Below are 12,478 nucleotides of genomic sequence, written 5' to 3'. Positions count from 1 at the left end.
GAAAAAATATTATTTGATCATTTTAATATTATCTTTAAATTATTTTATAATTATTTCAACTATTTGACTTTAATTAAAGTTTAGATTTTTGTGAATATTTTAAATGACAGGCTAATAGGTGAAATTGAAAACAAATGTTCACAGTCAGTTTTGCTCCTATTTACCAAGGGTGCCAATACTTGTGGAGCCCACTCTATACCCAATGCAACCTCATATACAGTGCTGGTCAGAATTATTTGCCCCCTTGGTAAATATGATCAAAGATGGCTGTAAAAAAATCAATCTGCATTGTTTATCCTTTTGATATTTTATAAAAAAAAAAAAAAAAGCAAAAATCAAACCTTTTATTGAAGTAAAATAATTGAAAGTGGGGGGAAAATCACATTATGAAATAAGTGTTTTTATCAAAAACACATTGGGAACAATTATTTGCCCCCTTTTATTAAATACTTTTTATTAACCTCCTTTTTCCAAGATAACAGCTCTGAGTCTTCTCCTATAATGTCTGATGAGTTTGGAGAACACCTGACAAGAGATCAGAGACCATTCCTCCATACAGCATCTCTCCAGATCCTTCAGATTCCCAGATCCATGTTGGTACTTCTTCTCTTCAGTTCAGCCCACTCGTTTTCTATAGGGTTCAGGTCTGGGGACTCGGATGGCCATTGCAGATGCTTGGTTTTGTGCTCAGTGACCCATTTTTGTTTTGATTTTGATGTTTGTTTTTGGATCACTGTCCTGTTGGAAGATCCAAACATGGCCTGTCATAAGATTTCTAGCACAGGTTGTCAGGTTTTGATTTTTTATCTGTTGGTATTTGATCAAATCCATGATGCCATGTATCTGAACAAGATGTCCAGGACCTCTGGCAGAAAATTAGGCCCACAGCATTAAAGATACAGCAGAGTATTTCATTTTACACATGGGGTACTTTTTTACCCCTGTATGAACCAAACCCATACTAAGTGTTTATGTGTTTCATCTGTCCAAATATCGGAACTGGCTAGGTTTGTTGAGTCATGTTTGACTGCATGTTAGAAATATGGATAAGTCAAAAGAATGGTACAAAAAGTTAAGCGAAGATATTGCCCTGTAAGAGTTCTGATAAGCTGTTCCATTTCTTTTGCTGTAATTCTTCTCCCTACCTCAAGGGGGATCTAGGGAGGTTTCTAAAGGAAGGGTTATCCTCTTAAGAGACACAAGTCAGGGTGTAGTAAGTGCTGGCATGGCTTTGAGTGTTTGCTTAGCTTGATGCATGAAAACCTATTATGAGGAACATCTTTGGTTCTAAAGCTCAGTGTAAGTTGTATATATATATTGTAATTCTATATTTGTTATCTGTGTCAATTGCATATTTTGATTTGTGTTTTGCATATTTGTTCAGACGGTTCTCTATTGGCCTCATTCATCATAAAATAAAAACAGTTCATCTGGACTATGTTTTGAACTTGTTCTGCACCTACATGTTATGTTGGCATTAGTGGAATTGCACTAGCATGGTTTAAATCATACTTATCTGACCGTTATCAGTTTGTAGCAGTAAATGATGAGATGTCTCATCGATCACAAGTTCAGTATGGAGTACCACAAGGCTCAGTACTAGGACCGCTGCTGTTCACTCTGTACATGCTACCATTAGGAGATATCATTAGGAAACATGGAATTAGCTTTCATTGTTATGCCGACGATACTCAGCTCTATATTTCTTCAAAACCAAACGAAACCTACCAATTCACAAAATTAACGGAATGCATAGCTGATATAAAAAATTGGATGACTCGTAATTTCCTACTTCTAAATTCTGAAAAAACAGAGATTCTAATTATTGGACAAAAACTTCCTCACGTAATAACCTAGAATACTGTCTAACACTTGATGGCTGCTCTGTTAAGTCTTCATCGTCGGTTAGGAACCTGGGTGTGCTCTTTGATACCAATCTTTCATTTGAAAGTCATGTGTCTAGTATCTGTAAAACTGCATTTTTCCATCTTAAAAATATATCTAAATTACGCCAGTGACAAATGCGGAACAGTTAGTTCATGCGTTCATGACCTCAAGGCTAGATTATTGTAATGCTCTACTGGGTGGTTGTCCTGCACGCTTCAAAACGCAGCAGCTCGAGTTCTTACCAGAACCAGGAAGTATGACCATATTAGCCCGGTTCTGTCAAAACTGCACTGGCTCCCTATTAAACATTGCATCAATTTTAAAATATTGCTGATCACTTACAAAGCACTAAATGGTTTAGCTCCGCAGTACTTGAGCGAGCTCTTAACGCATTATAGTCCTTCACGTCTATTGCGATCTCAAAATTCCGGCCAGTTGATAATACCTAGAATATCAAAATCGACTGCTGGCGGTAGATCCTTCTCCTATTTAGCACCAAAACTTTGGAACAGTCTTCCTACCATTGTCCGGGAAGCAGACACACTCTGTCAGTTCAAAGCTAGACTAAAGACACATCTCTTTGACCTAGCGTTCACATAATACATTATAGACTTCTATAATTCAGTGTTAGGCTACATAGATTAGGTCAGCCGGAACCGGGAACACTTCCAATAAATCCTGATGTACTCGTTACATGATAAGAAGAATGGCATCTACGCTAATTTTAGTGTCTTTGTTTATCCCGAGGTTTTCTCGCAGCCTGCCGAATCCAGGCCGTATCCAGATCTGATGAAGGACCTGCGCCTGGACCCGATGTCAACGCAGTGCTGAAGTGCCAACTAGTCTCTCCCAATGGAGGATCCCTTTACCACTCTACAGATAAAGTGTCGTCGGGAAACTCAATTCGCGTATCTACCCCGAATTGATCAAATAAAATACAATTCTGAATCAAAACTATAAGGAAACACCAGTACTTTGTTTAGGCTTGGTTTGTAGGGAATTCCAAACCTGCACACATATATTCAAACGCACATAACTATAGAACCAATTCTTAATGCGCATGTGAACGCCATCAGCGTTTCTCACAGGTTCGCGTTTAAAGTCTGTGTAGAGAGAATGGTGTCGTCTTAGCGGCCCCTAATTTAATAACAAATGATTGTTGCGACGGAAGCGAATCAATCAAAACTAACTTTAGCTGGAAAATAACTTTATTAAAGAACCGCTATAAAGCCAAAACAATCTCTGTTACCTTAAATTATACGTTTATCTCTGTAAAGCTGCTTTGAAACAATCTACATTGTTAAAAGCGCTATATAAATGAAGATGACTTGACTTGACTTGACTTGACATGTATGTGGATTACCTGGACTGGTGCCTGGTTATGGTTTAAGGGCATGTTTTTTGTTGCATTTCTAACCCTATTATTGAACTGATTGAAACATTGCAAACTACAGTATTCACCTATTTAACTGAAGTACTTTGGAGTGGGGAGAAATTGACTTTATTTCTGCCTGGACTCAGACATCTCGGGCCGAGGCTGATGTGGGTACGGACCCAGACTTCACTGCTGAACCTTTCACAACTCGGCGAGAACCAATTCAAGAACTAATATGGTCCTTTAGTAGTTTGTAGAGTCTGAAGAGGAGGCAGTGGTACAGGAGCAGGCTGCAGTATGTGAGGAGGATGTTGGTTTGAATGATTTGCCATCACCTCCACTTGTAGAAGGGGAGAATGAAAGTCTTATCAGTCTCACCATTGCAACCAAGTTAAATCAGTTAAGCATGAGAATGGACAAGATGGAGAACGACAATGTAGAGTGTATTATAAGAGTGGAGCAAGACATTCAAAATCACCTTCAGAGACATGACCACTGTCTTAGAACTCTAGAGGAACAAGTTCGAGAGATAACCAAACAGACAACAACTCAAGCACAGGTGGTTGATCTGTATCTGCGAAAGCTTGAGGAAGAGCTTTTCGATAATTAAAAGACGGTGCAACCATTTGAAGCAAGTTTTGGAAGAACAGGTGCAAGATATGGGCAAGGCCATGATGGATAGCTTAAAGAGAAGAGTTAATCAGCTCAAGCCTATGATTTGTTCTGCCCCAAATGCTGTTTCTACTACTATAGCCTCGCAAGCCTTCACAACGTCATGCTCAGTAGATCAGGCAATATCTACATCTCACCCAATTCCTTATAAGGCAGCAGTCAAGCTAGAATTCCCCGTATTTGGACGCACAGAAGGTGAAGATCCAATAACTTACCTAGAAAGGTGTGCCGAGTACTTAGCAGTGTGATCTATGAGTGATGGTGAGATATTGACAATACTTCCATCAGTATTCAATTCAATTCAAATTTATTTGAATAGCACTTTTCACAATACACATAATTTCAAAGCAGCTTCACAGAAAGTGCATGAGTCCATATTACAATTTAGAGTGATCTGTTATCAGAGGTAACTGTCTAAGCTATGTATTTCAGAAATGTACATATACAAAATCACAGTTAGCTATTCTTAATTTAGTTAATTTAAACAATGGTATAATTCAATGCAGAAACAATGAGCTAATTGAAGTAATGAATACTTGTTTGTTAACAAATGATTATGACATTTAGAAAAATGTAGCATTGGTGCATGTTGATTCAGAGTTTGCGTCATCTGAAGTCTTTGCAGGAGTTGGCGCCGTCTTTTCATAGGTGTTGGGCATCTGAAGTATTCAGAATTCAGCCAGCAGCCATATCACCCTGTAGCCCAAGACTGGTTGCCCACTGAAGCTAAGCAGGGCTGAGCCTGGTCAGTACCTGGATGGGAGACCTAAGAGGTGTTAGTGAGGCCAGCAGTGGATGCTTACCCTATGGTCTGTGTGGGTCCTAAAGCCCCAGTATAGTGATGGGGACATTATACTTTAACAAGCACCGTCCTTTGGCTGAGACGTTAAACCGAGGCCCTGACTCTCTGTGGTCATTAAAAATCCCAAGAGGCCAATGGGCAAATTTGGCCAGGATGCCGGGGTTACACCCCAACTCTTTCGAAGGACATCCTGGCCAAATTTGCCCATTGGCCTCCTAATCATCCCCATACATACTCATTGGTTTCATCACTCTGTCTCCTCTCCTCCAATAAATTGGTGTGTGGTGGAAGTTCTGGCTCAATATGGCTGACGTGGCATCATCCAGGTAGATGCTGCACATTGGTGGTGGTTGAGGAGATTCCCCCCCTTCTATGTAAAGCGATTTGGAGAGTGTAACATTTAGCACAAGCACTTGAATTAAACCTGTGTCCTGTTTTCTGAGTAACATTGAGAATATCTATAGATTGTTGCAACACCGCCACCATGACCAGTCAGATGGGGCTTGTGCTTATAACAGTATAACACCATGACATTAACCATTCATTTAGAGCATATAATCTACTGAATCTTTCATGTCCTCGTCGATATGTGAGAAGCGGTCCGGACACAATGATCCTCGTTGTGGGTGATGTGCTGCGTATCGTCTCGATCAGGCTCCTGAAGTCCTTCTTCAGAACCTCCGTCTGCCGCAGCCTGATGTCGCTCACCCCCGCATGCAGAACGACAGCTCCGATGCTCTCGTCACCATTCAGGATCTCGGGTACCTGCGCAGCGTCATCGAGTACACGAGCACCAGGAAAAAAGTAACCGCACCTTACCTTTAGCTGAGGTATCGTGGACGTTCCATATATACGATGGAATGTCACAGCATCGCGATCTGTCTTGCGAAGAGGGGAGAAGCGGTTCCGAGTGGAGATGTCAAAGACCGTGCACGGCCAGCGGAGGCAGAGATGTTCTGGCCCACGGCCTGGTTCGAGTCTTATAATAATGAATAAATTATTCATTTATAATTCATTACATTCATATAGTGCTTTTCTCTGCACTCAAAACACTTTACATATAAGGGGGTCAAAGTAAAATTTTGCTTAAACACTCAATTAGGGGCAAGGTGGTAGGTATGGCTACTACACCCAGCCCCTAATTGAGCGTTTAAGCATCAATTACAATAAACTAAATATAAATGGAGCCAAATGAGTCTATACAAGAAAAATGAATACTCATCCTTTAATCATTATTCAGTTGTCACTTCTATGGTTCAGATCTAATTTTCGGCATCTTCCGATAGCAGGCAAAGTTTGGTAATAGGTCTTTCCAAGAAACCAGTCTTTGTTTAGTTTAACAGTTCTTATGAGTCCTTTGGAATTAGGTAGAACTTCGGTTACTCTTCCAATAGGCCACGATCCACAAGGTGATGAACTGTCCATCACAAGCAAAATATCTCCTTTCTGTTGTCCTCTTTTTGCAGTAAACCATCTCTGTCGTTCCTGTAGTAATGGTAAGTACTCTTGGGACCACCTCTTCCAAAACAGGTCTGCTAAATATTGTACTTGCCTCCACCGACGTCTGTTGTATACATCTGACCTTTGAAACAATCCGAGTGGCAATGTAGGGCTAGATTTTAACAGAGGAATGTGATTTGGTGTCAAAGGTTCCAGATCATGATTGTCATCAGACAATGTGATGATGGGACGACTATTCAAAATTGCTTCAATCTCACAAAATAGTGTTTGTATTCCATCATCGAGGGTGTGTTGTAAAATAGAGTATAATATCTGCTTCACCATTCAAATGAGCCTCTCCCACACTCCCCCATGATATGAGGCTGTTGAATGATTAAATGTCCTATTAATTCCTTTCTGGAGCATTGCCTTCTGGATTCTGCTTTGGTTCCATTCTGAATGTGAATTCTGTAACTCTCGTTTTGCACCCATTAGGTTAGTCCCGTTATCAGATCGAATATGAAGTACTTGGTCCCTTCTGGCTATGAAAAGTGGCAGAAATATTTGGAAGGAAGACCGTTCCAAATTCTCATAGATCATACAGCTCTTGTCTGGGTATTTAACCATCCTCGACTTACTTCAAAACTCATGAGGTGGGCCATCTGACTTCAAAATAAAGGGCTGTTTGGCAGCAACCCCACCAGATGTGTTTGGTGCAAACAGGGATAAAAAGTACCCCATGCTTACGGTTAAATATACCATTGGATCTTTAATGTTGTGGGCCTATTTTTTTTTTTGCTGGAGGTCCTGGACATCTTGTTCAGATACATGGTATTATGGATTCTAGCAAATATCAAAAGATAAAAAAACAAAACCTGACTGCCTCTGCTAGAAATCTTATAATGGGCCGTGGTTTGATCTTACATCAGGACAACGGTCTAAAACAAACATCAAAATCAACACAAAAATGGGTAACTGAGCACAAAATGAAGCTTCTGCCATGACCGTCCCAGTCCCCTAGACTGAACTCTATAGAAAATGAGTGGGGTGAACTGAAGAGAAGAAGCATGAACATGAAATTGAACAGAATCTGAAGGATCTGGAGAGATTCTGTATGAAGGAATGGTCTCTGATCTCTTGTCTCTTGTCTGAAATGTCTTGTTCCCTTTCGAGGGAACTCGCGATGCGTCGATAACGCTTTGGGAACGCCCCCGGCGTGAATGCGTCTGAAGGATCTATGTCAACTAGTCCAATGGAATGAATGAATGAGCGTCACGGGCGGGTGACGTCATGACCAGGAAGATATAAAAGCGCATCCGGTGAAACCGGCATTAGCTTCTGTTGCCTCATCAAGCGATCTGTGTTACTCTGTCTGTCATATTTAATGTTGTCTGTTCATTATCTATTATGGCGAAACAATTGTACAAACTCTGTGCTTCTCCTTGCCCACGTTATTTAATGGGTGGGGACACACACAAGCTTTGTGTAATGTGTTTGGGACTGGAGCATGCGGTATCAGCCTTCGAGGGGGCTGATTGCCAGCATTGTGAGAAGCTTCTGATTCGCATGCTCCGCTCCCGGCTGTCACTTTTTGAGGAAAGTGGTCAGCCTCGCGCTCCTCAGGGTACAGGACCCGCTGCTGCCGAGGCAGCATGGAGAATGCATTCCTGGGGATCGCAAAAGGATCTCTCAGAAGGGTTGGAGACGGGCACAAGGGCCTTATCTCCTTCCTGTCCTGGGGGATCCAGTGCTCTCTCTCCGGTGTCGGAAGCCCGTGCTGTGGCTTCTTCCGCCCGGGAAGAGAGCCCAATGCTTCAGTGCTCTAGCTCTGAGGAGGTAGATGTGCTGAGCATTGGCAGTGACACAATCACACGGGAAGGGGACTCGCCATCCTCTTCCCCAGCATATGAGGAGCTGGTGGAGGTGATAACTCGAGCTGTTGATAAATTACACACTGATTGGCCAGCCGAGAAGAGGGATGCTCGTCCTAAAAGTAAATTAGATGAGCGCTTCCTAACATCTAATAAATCATCTCCACCACGAGGCCTTCCTTTTTTCCCTGATCTGCACAGTGAGCTGTCCAGATCTTGGAATAAACCATATTCTTCTCAGCTTTACAGTCCCCAAGTTCATGTTTATTCGGGGATTAAGGGGCTGAGAGAGTATGGTTATGAGTCGATGCCCTAGGCTGAACAGACGCGCGCGAGCTATCTGTCACCTGGTTCAGCATCATCTCTGAAGGCCTCAGCTTTGCCCACAAAACCTTTAAAAACAACATCTACACTTGTGGGCAAAGCATATACGGCAGCAGGTCAGGCTGGAGCGTGCTTACACACTATGGCATTGCTCAAGGCATATCAGGCTGATCTGCTGGGGCATTTGGACAGGAGTGAGGGGGTGGGGCTCGATGAGGTTCAAGAACTTCGTCGGGCCACAGATTTATCTCTCAGGGCTACTAAGGAGACCGCCAGAGCAATTGGGCGGACTATGGCAGCCCTTGTAGCCACTGAGAGGCACCTATGGCTAAATCTGGCAGAGATAAAAGATAAAGATCGTGCTTTTCTGTTAGATGCACCTATTGAGCCTTCTGGCCTCTTCGGCGACGCCGTTAATTCAGTCGTCGAGAGGTTCCAGGAGGCCAAGAAACAGTCAGAGGCATTTAAAAAAATTCTCCCTCGCCGTGTCCAACCCCTTGGGGCTGCTGGGCGTGAGCAGCCCCAGTCATCAAGCTATAGAGCACAGCAAAAAGAGAGTGTTGCGTCTCGTGCTCTGCCACAAAAACATTGGAAGCAGACGCAACACTCTCAGCTGAATCCTTCGAAGCAAAAGCCGAATCTGAGGACCATTCTTCAGGCTAAGAAGGCTTCGGCTCAGAAGAAAACGTCCTGACGCCTATGGCGTCAGACCAGTGAGGGCAGCCCCACCCAGGTTGGAGCGGGTCACACCTCAGTATACGGTGTCCGTTCCACCTCGGTGTCCTCAGAGAAGATATGGGAGTTTTACGGCCAGGCAGAAGTGGATCTGTTTGCGTCTCAGCATACGATGCACTGTCCACTCTGGTTCTCCCTTACTCACCCAGCCCCCCTGGGGCTGGATGCTATGGTGCAGACGTGGCCGAGGCTACGTCTGTACGCCTTTCCCCCTGTTGCTCTGCTCCCAGGAGTTCTGGAGCGAGTTCGTCAGTACGGAATAAGCCTATTGCTAGTAGCACCACGCTGGCCGAGTCGAATCTGGTTTGCGGACTTGATTCATCTCTTAGACGGTCCTCCCTTGGAGATCCCGATCAGGAGAGACCTTCTGTCTCAAGCTGGGGGCACAATATTTCACCCCGACCAGAGATTTGGAAACTGTGGGTTTGGCCTCTGAGGGGGCCCAACTCATAGAGAGTGGTCTCTCAACCGAGGTTGTTGAGACCATTCTAAGCTCCAGAGCTCCCGCTACGAGGAAACTATATTCTTTGAAATGGAGAGTCTTCACTTCTTGGTGTCACCAGCATCAGTGGGATCCGGTTAACTGTTCAGTAAACACAGTACTGGAGTTTCTGCAGGATCGCTTTGCGTCAGGTTTATGTCCATCCACCTTAAAGGTATACGTGGCAGCCATTGCGGCTTTCCACACCCCGGTGGGTGGTACATCGTTGGGTCGAGACCCCCTGATTACTCGTTTCCTTCGTGGTACCCTGAGGCTAAGGCCTGCAACTTGCACTAGGATGCCGGCTTGGGACCTGGCATTGGTACTAGAAGGCCTATCTGGGGCTCCGTTTGAGCCCTTAGAGTCGGTCTCAGATAAATTTCTTATTTTCAAGACTGTTTTTCTACTAGCCATTTCGTCCCTCAAAAGAGTCAGAGATCTTCAGGCCCTTTCGGTATCTCCCACCTGCCTTGAATTTGCACCGGGGATGGTCAAGGCATTCTTATATCCTAAACAAGGTTATGTCCCTAAGGTGCCAACCATTATTCCGAGGCCTATTGTGCTTCAGGCTTTCTGTCCTCCTCCTTTTACTTCTTCGGACCTGGAAAAGCTAAACCTCTCGTGTCCAGTGCGAGCATTGGATACTTATGTTCATCGGTCTTCTCCCTGGAGGAAGTCCGATCAATTGTTTGTCTGTTTTGGATCACCCAAGAAAGGTCTTCCTGCCTCTAAGCAGACAGTTAGTAAGTGGCAGAAGAGAAGAGATAGTCGAGGCTATTTCTCTTGCTTATGAGTCCTCTGGCCAGCCTTGTCCTTTGGCGGTCAGAGCTCATTCCATGAGGAGTATGGCGGCCTCTAAAGCCTTGATATCCGGAGTTTCTCTCCAAGATGTTTGTGATGCGGCGGGCTGGTCCTCTCCGCTCACATTTGTCAGGTTTTATAGCCTGGACCTGGATGCTGCCCCAGGGTCTCAGGTGCTCAGTGCTTAGTATGGTTTTGACAACAGGCTTACACTCAGGCATTTGAAATTTTGGCGGTTTGGGTATTCTCGTTCCCAAAGCGTTATCAACGCATCGCGAGTTCCCTCGAAGGGGAACGTCTCAGGTTACGTCTGTAACCATAGTTCCCTGAGAAAGGGAACGAGACGATGCGTCGCCCTGCCATACTTCCTGCATCCCTGTGATCGACTTGCTTCGGCAAATTTCGAAGCTAATGGCGGTTCCACCGGATGCGCTTTTATATCTTCCTGGTCATGACGTCACCCGCCTGTGACGCTCATTCATTCATTCCATTGGACTAGTTGACATAGATGCTTCAGACACATTCACGCCGGGGGCGTTCCCAAAGCGCTATCGACGCATCGTCTCGTTCCCTTTCTCAGGGAACTATTGTTACAGACGTAACCTGAGACGTTTCTCTAAACTCATCAGGCATTATAGGAGAAAACTCAGAGCTATTATCTTGGCAAAAGGAGATTGCAAAAAGTATATAATAAAAGGGGGCCAATATTTGTGGCCAACATGTTTTGGAGAAAAACATTTAGTTCATAATATGATTTCCCCCGCACTTTCAATTCTTTTACTTCAGTGAAAGGTTAGATATTTGCACAGTTTTTGAATGAAAGATCCAAAGGATAAACAATGCAGATTTGTTTTTTACAGCCATTTTTGATCATATTTACCAGGGGTGCCATTAATTCTGACCACAAGTACTAAAGTTGTTTGCCATGAAGGGGTTGAATAATTTTGAGATTGCAGAAGTCATTAAAAGTTGCATTTTTAATTGAATTTGGGGAAACCACTTGAACCACTTATGTTTAGCTATTTCAATTACTTTTGTTTGATTTGTTCATTGCAATGATACTGTACCTGTGGAAAATCAATGGCTAAAATAATTTAAATAAACATAACACACGGTACAGTCTCTAAGCTTAATATTATTCAACTGTGATGTAATTGTTCAAATTGTGCATTAATAAAGAGTGAATTAGAGCACACTAATATGCTACCCATCAAAAGTTTGAAATTCAGTCAGTAATATTGTGAAATATTATTGCAATTTAAAAGAACAATTTAATATCCACTTTAAGTAAGAGTTTTAAGAGTTTTAAATATGTTTTAACATTTAAGTGCCATTAAGCTTAAATTGTTATTAAATTAGGATTAAGTTATTAAATTATACTAAATTAATTGAATTGATCATTCAGGTAATATTAGAGGAATAGTAATGAAAGAGTTAATAGTGAAATTATAGCAATTGTAATGTTATGTTATCAAATGAGAATTTTCTCTTTTCAGTTGATACGTTACTAATTAAACAATTTCTTTAAAGAACGGATTATATTTTTTTCTCTTCATTCCAGCAGCCATAATAATAATACAAATGTACAGAAAATCATTATTATTCCTTAATTTGCACATTTTCAGATGCTTATCATGCTCTTTGCTTGACAGCTGTGCCAATTACACCACTATATTTGAGTGCCTGGGGTGGGACAGTCCCAGGTACCCATCAGCACCAGAGCAGCTGTTTGGAAACATTAGTAGAATCTGCTACTCCTCATGTTTTCACAGGCTAATCTACTGAATAATAATAATAAAAAAGTTCCTGTCTTTCTAGGCATGCCTGGCTTTGCTCAGAAAGTCAAGAAAGAGATCAAATCGCAGTATTTCTTTCGGTTCATTTGTCAGACTGGGGCAAATTTTGAAAATGAAAATTTTTCGTTTCTGGGGCACCATTCCTGTTGCTTGAAAAGTTTAATATGATATTGTATATATTTTGAATATTATAAAAGATGTAATACAATAGTTTTTATTTTGTGCAAATGCATTTTTTATTAACTAAGCAAAGTGTTAATGAACACTGCCTGGGTTAATGAACACTGTGTGGGC

The sequence above is a fragment of the Squalius cephalus genome, assembly GCF_949319135.1.
Source record: "Squalius cephalus genome assembly, chromosome: 23".
NCBI classification, from domain to species: domain Eukaryota; kingdom Metazoa; phylum Chordata; class Actinopteri; order Cypriniformes; family Leuciscidae; genus Squalius; species Squalius cephalus.
The sequence above is the reverse complement of the archived record's forward strand: the minus strand, read 5'-3'. Positions refer to the sequence as shown.